The following is an 11,970-nucleotide window of genomic DNA, read 5'->3' as shown; positions in this document are numbered from 1 at the left end:
GGGTCTGAAAGGGATCGCATTATCGTTTGAAAATCCCAGTGTTGGAAATGTGTGAGCACATCCATTAGTGACACAAAAGTCTCGGTTTTACGCAGGCGTTATAGGTCTCTGTAAAGACCCGTACTATCCGGATGCTACAAAGCAAGACGATGATTCACGAGTGATGAGCTCGCCAGTACTTTGTGTGGAGTTTCCGTTTGCGGAAAAAAAAGACGTTCCGCAAAATGCAAACGATTTAGCAGGTGATATCTGGCAAAATCAGAGAGTCGCTCTTAACAATATGCAATGCTTAAATGGGAAACAGGCAACCCTCCACTAAACGTTAGGAGCCAGTAGCGTGTTGTCTGAAGAATTACGCCATGAAGGGGCAATAACGCTTTTCTTCTTCGATTAGGCCATTGCATAGTAACAAGGAGCCTTACTGTTTTAAACATGGGTGTCTGTCAGCAACCGTATGTAAGTTCCAGCATAGGATTATAGAGCCAACCGGATGCACATAACTGTTGTACATTAACCTACGTTTTGACACCTCTAGGGATGTCTTCATGAGAATGAAATTTTAAGAACTCCTATGAATATATGACGGTAATATCTGTTCCCGAAAGAACAGTTACCGTGGGTGACCATGCAGCTTTGCTAGAAATGAAATGATAATTAAATAGACACCCTAGCTGCAAGCAGGCGTTGATACACTTCATTGGGGACATGTTGAAAATGTGTGCCCCGACCGGGAGCGTGCAAGGGATAAGTCCCTGCAGACGCACTATCCTCTGTGCCCGCGGTGGCTCAGATGGATAGAGCGTCTGCCATGTAAGCAGGAGATCCCGGGTTCGAGTCCCGGTCGGGGCACACATTTTAAACATGTTCCCAATGAAGTGTATCAACGCCTGCTTGCAGCTAGGGTGTCTATTTAATTATCATTTCATTTCTAGCAAAGCTGCATGGTCATCCACGGTAACTGTTCTTTCGGGAACAGATATTACCGTCATATATATATAGTTAAAAAAATATGTGTTCCCGGCCTTTGACCTTCTTGTGCGAACGCACACGCTATGCCCGAACTTGTGCGGGACTTGGTAGATTAATCTGCCACGAGTAATGAGTATGATGGGCAAACATCTATTAGGCGCACTACGAATGTAGTGTTGTGGACATGTTGGGAATGTGGATCTCACGGGGAGCGTGCAAGGGATAAGTCCCTGCAGACGCACTATCCTCCGTGCCCGCGGTGGCTCAGATGGATAGAGCGTCTGCCATGTAAGCAGGAGATCCCGGGTTCGAGTCCCGGTCGGGGCACACATTTTCAACCTGTCCCCAATGAAGTTGTATCAACGCCTGCTTGCAGCTAAGGTGTCTATTTAATTATCATTTCAAACCCTATGAAATAACATATTGAAAATTAAGGATGACAAAATTATTAACCAAGATTTTTGACTTTCCTATATGCTGAGTCAGTCCTTCCGACAGCTAATTCCTTTTTCGATTTCTTCACATTTTTTATGCAGCCATTTTGTCTTAGCGTCCTTGCACTTCCTATTTATTTCATTCCCCAGGACTCGTATTTCTGTGTTACTGAATTTCCCTGAACATTTTTGTGCTTCCTTCTTTCATCGATTAGCTGAAGTATTTCTTCTTTTACCCAAGGTTTCTGCGCAGCTACCTTCTTTGTTCCTACGTTTTTCTTTCAATCGTCTTTGAGTGCCCATTTTAGAAATGTAGATTTCTCTTCAACTGTACTATCTACTGAGCTATTCCTTATTGCTGTATCTATAGACTTAAAGAACTTCCATAATGAAAATGTTGCCGATATAGGATTTTGTCCACTAACTAATCTCTCGATTATGTCCCATAAATGTTCAATGAGATTCCTGTCGGGCGATCTGGGTGGCCAAATCATTAACTCGAATTGTCCAGAATGTTCTTAAAGCCAATCACGAACAATTGCGATCAGCTGACATGACACTTCGTCATCCATAAAAATTCCATCGTCGTTTGGGAACATGAACCCATGAATGGCTGGAGGTGGTCTCCAGGTAGCTGAATATTACTATTTCCAGTCAATTATCAGCTGGACCACTGGCCCATCTCCATCCCACGTAAACACAGCCCACTCCGTTATGGAGCCGCTTCCAGTATGCACAGGGCTTGTTGATAACTTGGGTCCATTAGTTCGTGGGGCCTGAGCCACATTCGAAACCTACCATCAGCTCTTACCAACTGAAATCGGGACTCATCTGACCAGGCCACGATTTTCCAGTCGCCTAGGGTCCAACCGATATGGTCGCGAGCCCAGGAGAGACTCTGCTGATGGTATCACGCTGTTAGCAAAGACACTCGCGTCGGTCGTCTGCTGCCATAATCCATTAACGCCAAATTTCACCGCACGTCCTAACGGATACATTCTTCGTGCGACCCACAATGATTTCTACGGTTATTTCATGCAGTGTTGCTTGTATGTTAGCACTGACAGCTCCAAGCAAACGCCGCTGCACTCTGTCGTTAAGTGAAGGCTGTTGGCCACCGCGTTCTCTACAGTGAGTGGTAATGCCTAAAGTGTAGTATTCTCTGCACACTCTTGACGCTGTGGGTCTCGGAATATTTAATTCCGTAACGATTTCCGAAATGGAATGTCCCATGCGTCGAGCCCCAATTAAAAGTCAAAGCCCCAATAACGTCGAAAACCTTTTTGACGCAGAATGACAGCTCCGCCAGTGCACTGCCCTTTTATACCTTGTGTACGCTTTACTACCACAAACTGTATATGTGCATATCGCTGTCCCACGACTTTAGTTACCTCTGTACATTTCGAGCTATTAAACATGCGTCATGACAATATGAATCTACACTGGAATAAGGTGGTTTCCTTCGCTACTTACGACGCCACTAAGATGGTCGTCTGTAATGTGGGAGTTGTGGGTCTTCTAAAAATTAAGTTGAAACCAGGACAGAAATATCAGTCAGTGCATTGGATGAATCATCAAGAGCCACTTTGTGCCAAGACGGTGCAAGTTGAAATGGTTATGAATGTTGTTGTCAGGACTGTAAATTTGATACGATCTGCAGTATGGAGTCACTGGAATCTGATTTCAATGATTTACCTTGTTTTTGTTCGGTAAGAGTGCTAATGGGGAAAAACGCTTGAACGGTTTCTCCTTTTGTTTGACCAGATTAATCTTTTTAGTGTTATGACAGGAAGGTCTTTTCCCGAGCTTTCTAACTCTCTATGGAGTGTTAACCTGTCATTTGTTACTGACATAACGAATCACTTGAATACTCTCGATGCTTCTCTGCAGGGAAATGGTCAATTAATTGTATCTCTGTTTCTTAAATGTTTACAATGCTAAAGAAACTGGAGATATGGAGAAATCAATTCCATGACCGTAGTTTAAGGCATTTTCCGAATTTGGCGAAATTCGCTTCTTCAGTCATTCGATTAATATCTTGATAATTTAGATGTAGCAGGATGGATTGCTTTATTTTTTGGATTGGGTGTCCGCTCTTTCTGGCCGTTCCGTACCTGGTGAGAATGTAACTTTGCTATTAGTAATAAATATTTTCAGGTTAGTTGCCGGATGTTGCAACTTATCTGAAGGGAAACAGATCTGACAGTGGTGTAGAAGCTAGCTTCTCTTATCCAAATTACTTCGTCAGTACTGAGTTGATAGGAGTTGACTCGTATCCACTGATAAATGAAGGGCTTATTTCAGTAGTGGTACAAGCCCATTACCTCCACTTTTCTGCCTATAATGTTTCTGAAATTAATAATCCAAACAAACAGAAAGTAAGGTTCTTCTCTAGCAAGGAGCCATATGCTTGAATATTTCTGTTATCTCAACTGCGGATTTGTCAGCGCTCATTTAACTTCAGGACTCTGTATCTCAAAATGAAGAAAACTGGACTTGTACCACTATTGAAATAAGCCCTTCAAATGTACACCTCGGTCACAGTGGCAAAAATACGACTCATAGCAATGGAGCGTGCCATATCGTACAGGAACTGCTTCGGCGAGAGCAGTGAACGCTCGCCACTGGAACCTCGAGATATCAAAGGAGAGGACTGAAGGATATTCACCCTCACTAAAGTGCGTCTCTAAAATGATTCGGAGAATACATCAGTTACATGGATCTGGAATGTGCTCGTCATTTGGGGACAAATTAACAGAGGAAAACAGAACTTGCTTTAGGGCCGAAATTGATCAACTGTTCTAGTCTCATATCACAAAGAACCGTTGCTTTCTCGTTTTTTGACTTGTTACTGACTTTTCCAACTGAAGGAAATGAAAGGTGAAAACAACATAGAGACCGGCCGGTGTGGCCGTGCGGTTCTAGGCGCTTCAGTCTGGAACCGCGTGACCGCTACGGTCGCAGGTTCGAATCCTGCCTCGGGCATGGATGTGTGTGATGTCCTTAGGTTAGTTAGGTTTAAGTAGTTCTAAGTTCTAGGGGACTGATGACCACAGATGTTAAGTCCCATAGGGCTCAGAGCCATTTGAATAATATAGAGGCAGATCCGATGTTTCATTGATGTTAAGGCAAGACTTAAGGGGCTCCGGAAAGGCTCAAAATCATGAAAAGTTCAATTTTTACTTTTTTGCGTTTTCTGAATCTGCAGACTATTACCTTTTAATAGATATATAATTCATTCAATTCCGAAGACTACAACTATTTTTAAATTGTTTTTGAAATGTGTTCTACATGGGCGTGACCCACTGTGGCGCTGTTAAACTGCTGTCAAATGGTGTTATTATTAACGTCCGTGTTCATCAGGTACGTTTTAGTGATGTGAGATAAAGTATGTGTTGTGGCTAACCTGTGATGGTTCAATATATATCGCTGGTGTGATTGTCGATTGTTTCATGTTTATTTACTCTTTCGTTATCTCGAAAATATTCGTAATTAATTCTGTTTCTTGAGTCTCTGTTTTGTTGAAGTATAATAATGAGTAAAAAAAAGTTATTAGAAATTCTCTGAAGGCTTTTAAGAAATGGAGAAATGTTGGAAAGCCAAAGGTATGTGTTATTACTGTAAACAATAAAGACGATGAAAATCCCCAACATAGCTTGTGTCCCAAAGAAGAAGACAGTTGGTGTAAATATAACAAAGGATTGCTAACTGGTGCCCGCATCTCGTGGTCGTGCGGTAGCGTTCTCGCTTCACACGCCCGGGTTCCTCGATTCCCGGCGGGGTCAGGGATTTTCTCTGCCTCGTGATGGCTGGGTGTTGTGTGATATCCTTAGGTTAGTTAGGTTTAAGTAGTTCTAAGTTCTAGGGGACTGATGACCATAGATGGTAAGTCCCATAGTGCTCAGAGCCATTTGAACCATTTGCTAACTGGTGAAGTGTACACTCATAAGCATAGTCTGCCTCATGCAATAATGGAGGTGATAAAACCTATTTTCAGAGACTTAGCAGCACCTGAACTGTTGAAAAGGTGTATTCACGGAAAAACTCAAAACCCCAATGAAAGTGTAAATAGTGTTATATGGTCGAGAATCCCCAAGACTGTATTTGTTGAAATAGAAACACTTCACTTTGGTGTGTATGATGCTGTTGCGACTTTCAATGATGGCAACATTGTAAGGTGCAAGGTATTTAGAAATATGGGAATGAAGATAGGTTCTAACATGGTACGAGCGATGCTTGCTTTAGACAAGGAACGCCTTCGGGCTGCACACAGGGCTGTAAAGAGTCTAGAAATACAAGCAAGAGTAAACAGGAGGAGGAACAAGAGGAAGCTGGAGGAGGAGTTTGCAGAGGATGAAGATAATCCATCCTATGGACCTGGAATGCACTAAAAAGTTAATCCAAACTTTGTCGCTCGATTCCCAAAACTTTTCATTTTCTCATACTAATTACATGTTTTCTAAGGATCTTCCAGACATATTTGTTTCAAACTTTCAGTAAATGTTACACAGTACCTTCTGCATAATTTAACACAGCCTTTTTTCCAAAAAACTGTATATTTTTTAATATATAAATAAAAAATTGCAAAAAAATGTGAATTTTCATTACAATTGAAAAAAAAATCATCTTTAATAACTGAACAAAAATTTTGTAAAATCCCTGTGTTAAGTTGTAGCCCATATTTCGATAAATAATCTGTAATAAGTTCAACTTCCTACCTCAAATACTTTGTGAGGAAAGATGTAATTTATAAGCGTTATTTTAACATTGCAAGTATAGGGCGTTCCGGAGCCCCTTAAGAAAAATCACTACATCTTCATAGGGTTTTTCGACCTAGAAAAATGCTTTGGACAAAGTAAAATGACGCAAGACGTTCGAAAATGAGAGAAAATAGGAGTAAGCTATATGGAAAAAAGGGTGATATACATGTACAAGAACCAAGAGGGAACAGTTAGAACGGAAGACCAAAAACTAAGTGCTCGGAATAAAAAGGGTGTCAGTGTTTCGCCCCGGCTGTTCCGTCTATACACTGAAGTATCAGGGACGAAAACAAAAGAAAAGCATGTGAGTGTTGTGCCGTGCCGGCTTGTCGTACTGAATCTATATGGATATGGTCTGATCTTTTGCTGTATTATGTTGCCCAATTAGGGCAGCTCCCTCTGGCGTGGCATGAAGTGCCGGCTTTCAGGGTTCACAAGATGGTGTGGCAGTTAGCCTTATAAGGGGAGGACCAGTGGAGCAAACAGGTGGGAAAGAGGACTCTCGTGGCCACCCACCTGTCCGTGTGTTGGCGTACACTGGGAAGGATATGCAGGGACCATGTTGGCCTGTGTTCCGAGCAACCTCAGGAGTGGATTATTGAAAATCCGTGGTTCTGGACTCTCCGATTCTGTTTATTTGTACTGAAGACCGCGCTTCCATGGAGTTTGCAGGCTGAACTTTATGAGCAAGAATTTACGTATTGAAAAGGCCTGTTAAATATTTTAATTAGATCATTGTAGACTACATCTTATTGGAAGTTTGACCTGTGAATTTTAAATGTCTGTGGCGCCTTTACTTTGGGTTAATTATAGTGTTGTCCTGTACAAGTAAGCTTGTTGTGAAGTTCATTAGCAGTGTAGTATTTATGAGATTATGTTATTAATTCTCGCCTTCCTAAAAGCAAATGATTATCGAGTGTTATTAGTTCTGGCGTACGCTACTGGTCGATATTTGATATTATCACAGACCATCTGTTTCTGGTGTGGAAGTGGACTTACGTGTTGCGCGAATGTTATCAGGGTCAGTGTTAAGAAATGTGTGACGTATGTTCAATCTGAACATTTTGGAAAAATGTTGTGCTCAGTTTGTAGTTGTTGTTTGGAGAAACATTTACCGTCTTTCTGGACTTGGCTCCAGTGTGTCTTACTCATTGAGGCTAATGTACTGCTTTTTCTGCTTCAGGTCATATAAATCGTGTGTTGATTTTACGTGATTTATAGGGACATTTTACTTTGTTTTAGGACACATTATTCATTCTCATTTATTCCAGGAGGATATGGTATAACTATTTAATTCTGAAATTTCCTTGTGCCAATTGTAAGTGGTATCTTAAATTTTATGTTAATGTCTTAGGAGACTTAAATTTCGATTATCGCTCGGTAAGAAATTGCATTAACTGTTAGTAGCGTAATTATTATTTGTTATAATCTTGGCTGTCACTTGAGCTTATACTTATTGGAATTTATTTGCGCTGCAGGGAATTTTGTTAAGACTGCTTCTTACACAGCCGCCTGTTTATGCAATCCTATGCACAAGCCTTGAGCAGCGAAAACTCACGATGTCCGTATTCTGCAGTTTTGTGTCCGCAGCTCGTGGTCGTGCGGTAGCGTTCTCGCTTCCCACGCCCGGGTTCCCGGGTTCGATTCCCGGCGGGGTCAGGGATTTTCTCTGCCTCGTGATGACTGGGTGTTGTATGATGTCCTTAGGTTAGTTAGGTTTAAGTAGTTCTAAGTTCTAGGGGACTGATGACCGTATATGTGAAGTCCCATAGTGATCAGAGCCATTTGAACCATTTTGCAGTTTTGTTTCTTCCGAGCGCAGCTGTGACCTACAATGCTGCTGTTTAAAGTTAATTTCAAATTTTAGAGCACTGCTGAGTCGTTCTGTTTGTTAATTGAAAGAGGGTTTCCTTTTATAATCTTATTGCTTCTCTTAGTTATTGAAACATTTCACTAATGGTTGAGACCTCAACGGTCATTCTTATTTAAAGTACATTTTAATTATTTGAATATTATTGTGGAACGTAGAAGCCTTGCTACCATGCCTGTTTTATGAGGTTTCAAAAATTTTGTTCTCTTTCTTTGGTCATCTAGTATTTAGTATAAGAAATTTTTGGCAACGGCCTATTATGTGGCCGGTTCAATCTATTTAAATTTTTTATCGGTGTCTTCTGCTCGTGAAGTTTTGGTAATTCTTATGGCTGTTTATATTTCGCTTCAACTTTGTATCATAATTATTTTACCTTATGGTTTGGCACACAGGGATTGCATGCGAGTTATAATCAGTTTTCTGCCATCACTGATTATTGTTGAGTTTTCAAATTAATCGTTTAATTAAATTCAGTCTGTGCAGAAAAATCTTATCTTGTACCTTTGAATGAACTATGAAAAGAAAAACCATTGGTCAAGCCCTTCCTTGTTTTCCTTCTTTGCCCGATTAAGAGGCCCTATCTTCACCTTCCAAGTGGCATTAAAACTCAAGGTGAAGGAATATCAATAATATGATATGAAGATGACATTACTATCCTCAGTGAAACTGATAAAAAATTAAAAGACTTGTTGAATGGAATGAACAGTCTAGTGAGTATCAAATACGAAAGAAAGTCGAAAGTAATGAGCAATAGTAGGAACGACGTTAGCAGAAACCTAAGCAAAATTAGCATAACATAAAAATCGATGACCACGAAGTGGAAGATGTTTAAGAATGCTGTACCTTGCAATCCGAATAACACATCATGGACGAGGCAAAGAGCGTAAGGAGAGTATTCCGAGTCTACTAGTCTCAGATACACTTCCAGTCTTTGATTTTAGGAATAATTTTGTGACAAACGTTTGGAGCACAGCATTGTATGGTAGTGGACTATGAGCCGTGGAGGAATCAGAAAAGAAGAGAATCAGAGTGTTTGAGACGTGGTGCTGTAGAGAGATGTTGAAAATCAGATGAACTAAGTAAATAAAGAATGAGGAGATGCTCCGAAGGATGGATGCAGAGAAAAAATTGACAACGAGTAGGGAAAGTATGACAGCATATTTGTTAAGACATCAGGAAATAACCTCCGTGGTGCTAGGGAGGGCGGCAGAGAGTAAAATCTATAGTCGAAGACAGTGATTAAAATACATTCAAGGAATATGTGACGATGTTTTGTGCAAACGCATCTCTGAAATGAAGTTGTTGTCACAAGGGGAAATTCATGGCGGGTCGCAGCAAAGCTATCTGATCAAAAATGAAGCTACGGAGACAGACCTTCTCAAATTATTCTACGTGATATCAACTGTGAGGCTGCTAATCTCCACGTCTATTTGTCACTGAACTATTGTTCTATTTATTCAATCCTGCCCACACAATTTTGAGCTTCTCCCTCGGCACAAATAATTAAGTCTGAGTTATATCCCCATCATCGACACCCGCAGTTAATAGATGGCGATAGTTTTTCATTAAGGAACAGCAGCATCCGGTTAGTCTCCGCCCATTGTAGCACAGCCTTTGTGCGGCGTGTAGCACAAATATACAGACAGATCTCGATGAACCTGATGTGGTGTTTGGAGAAACAAACTGAGGATGGAAACCCATGTCCAGAAACGTCACCCATTGATGCTACAGAGCCGCAGCGAATGTAAGTTTTCACGCTGATAAACCGCCATCAGCTAAAATCGATCTTCGTTCTCGCTCTCGACGGCGTGTAACATTCAGAATGCTGTCTGTCGCAGCGGCTGCGGTCTCAGTGGAGCCGACCTCGGAGTATTCCACCGACGACCGACATCAGCCAAGGACGGCCGATTCTTCATAGCAATACTCCATAGTACATGTGCAGAGTCAGTGCAACTGGTGTCAACATCCCAACGTACAGACTTCGATTGACGGTCGGCGGAACCTAAATCAGCTTGTTTTCTTGTACTGAATCGGGCGACATTCCCGTATGCAAAACACTGAATATGAGAAACCTATGAATTTAGTACAAGTTAGATGGAGTTTATGGCATCCTGAGAATGGAAAATTCCATAACAGTGATGTATTTCGGAATCTACGACCTGAAATCACTACTTTATTGGATAACCAAGTTAATTGAACGTTGTCTTGTATTACATTATGAATATCCACTTGCTGTCTGGGAATTTCAGTCTAATATCTATACTCAATGTAGGGTATGTCGACGAACCCGCCGAGGTGGACACTGTAGTTTCCGTGAGATCACCGAAGTTAGGCACCGTTGGCCGTGCCTTGTACTCGGATGGGTGACCGTCGCGGTTCGCCGCACGCTGTTGAAAATTCCTCTTCGCCGTTACGGCAGAGAGAACAGGAAGGGTGGTGACTTGAGGACACTTATCTCTAGTCTTTTCCGCATTGTCCTGGATTAAACTCCAAACTTCTACGCATGCGAGGATTTGCGACACTGTTGGTGATCCGGCCTTGCGATGGGGATGTTAAGCTTGGGAATCCCTTGGTGATGAGTGGAGCATGCTATGTGCTAGCACTGGGCTTCACCCTAACTGTTCTCTCATCATTTCCAACATGAACACGACACACACCCATTACAATCACAGTTAACCTATAGTTAACAGGTACACATACGCACACAGATCTGATACTACACGAAGGAAAAGTGTCTTCGGGCGCAGAAGATATGGAAAAAACTTCGCACTTAATCGACTGTACCTGCCCTTTCGGGTCTACCGCCATTCATGAAATAGGACTTCACTTTTAATGCAATATTTCACTAGCAACAGAGGCAAAATATGTACTGTAAAATCAAGACCTTGATTGTAAGCTCAAAAAACAAAAAAAGACAAGTTAGCAAGTTATTGTATGTAAATTTTTATGCTTAAAGCTGCAGTAGTGGATCTTTCTTGGACTATAGGGGGTAGACATTTGCTTTCTACGAACTGCAAGTACTGGTTATTGGTGTTTGTATACCAGTAGGATGGTGATTCTATGAGATGATTTACAAATGTGGAGTATGTATTTACATGCTTCAGAGCTTTAGGAGTTTATAGTATCTTATTCTTAAATTCATGTTTGTTTTTAATATATACGTTGAGTATCAGTCACTGAAGGTTAGCCTATTAACTGCCGAACTTTCTTTTTTTAATCTACATTTATTGTTACCTGATCGGCATAATGACTGGGAAAAAGAACGTAAAGTAAAAACATGACATAACGTAAAAAAAACCAATATGTTTTAGTCGACACCCGAGTGGGGATCATGGCACATGCCACTCTCTATATCTTCTTTTATTTTCTATGCCGAACAATCCGTTCAGTATCGACTCCCACACTGCACACAGAGCACTATTTCGTTGCGTTTTTCTTGCAAATTTCTCAGTTTCTTTGTGTGCAAAATGTCATGCGTTCAGTCACGTATACAGCAGCAAAAGCCCTCAATTCAACTGGTGCACGTGAAGTAGGTGCTTCCGGGTGTGATGGATGTCCTGCCCTGCTTGTGTCAGAAGTATCTGATGACTGAGCAAGACATGCCCATGGCACCATCCTTCTGAACTCAAGCAATGGAAAATTTTCATTCGTGAGGCAGTAGATATGGGTACAGCATATAGCCCCTGCTTGAATCCGAATCTCGTTGGTTTCCCGCGAAGAAATTGTTTTAGATAATGGTGTCCATAATATCGAACCAGCTGCCTCGTCATTGTTCGGGATATCAGAAAAAAAACTTCATGAAGTTCTTATTCAGCAAGCCCATCATGGGGAGAATTTTGAAAACTCTATCTCATTCGTCAGCTGGGATTGTGTTCAGATACGTGTTATCATTGAACCGAAGGTGGCTCTTGATTTACAGATATCTGTTGTGGCTCCT

General features: G+C 41.4%; 2 non-coding genes across 2 annotated transcripts; both read left to right on the top strand.

Moving 5' to 3' along the window:
* Nucleotides 1–774: 774 nt before the first annotated feature.
* Nucleotides 775–849, top strand: Trnat-ugu (transfer RNA threonine (anticodon UGU)). Its single transcript has one exon. It is a non-coding gene; the product is annotated as a tRNA-Thr (tRNA).
* A 372-nt stretch (nt 850–1,221) lies between these two features.
* On the top strand, nt 1,222–1,296 carry Trnat-ugu (transfer RNA threonine (anticodon UGU)). The gene has a single exon. It is a non-coding gene; the product is annotated as a tRNA-Thr (tRNA).
* Nucleotides 1,297–11,970: the final 10,674 nt, after the last annotated feature.

The sequence above is a fragment of the Schistocerca nitens genome, chromosome 7, assembly GCF_023898315.1.
Source record: "Schistocerca nitens isolate TAMUIC-IGC-003100 chromosome 7, iqSchNite1.1, whole genome shotgun sequence".
NCBI classification, from domain to species: domain Eukaryota; kingdom Metazoa; phylum Arthropoda; class Insecta; order Orthoptera; family Acrididae; genus Schistocerca; species Schistocerca nitens.
The sequence above is the reverse complement of the archived record's forward strand: the minus strand, read 5'-3'. Positions and strand labels throughout refer to the sequence as shown.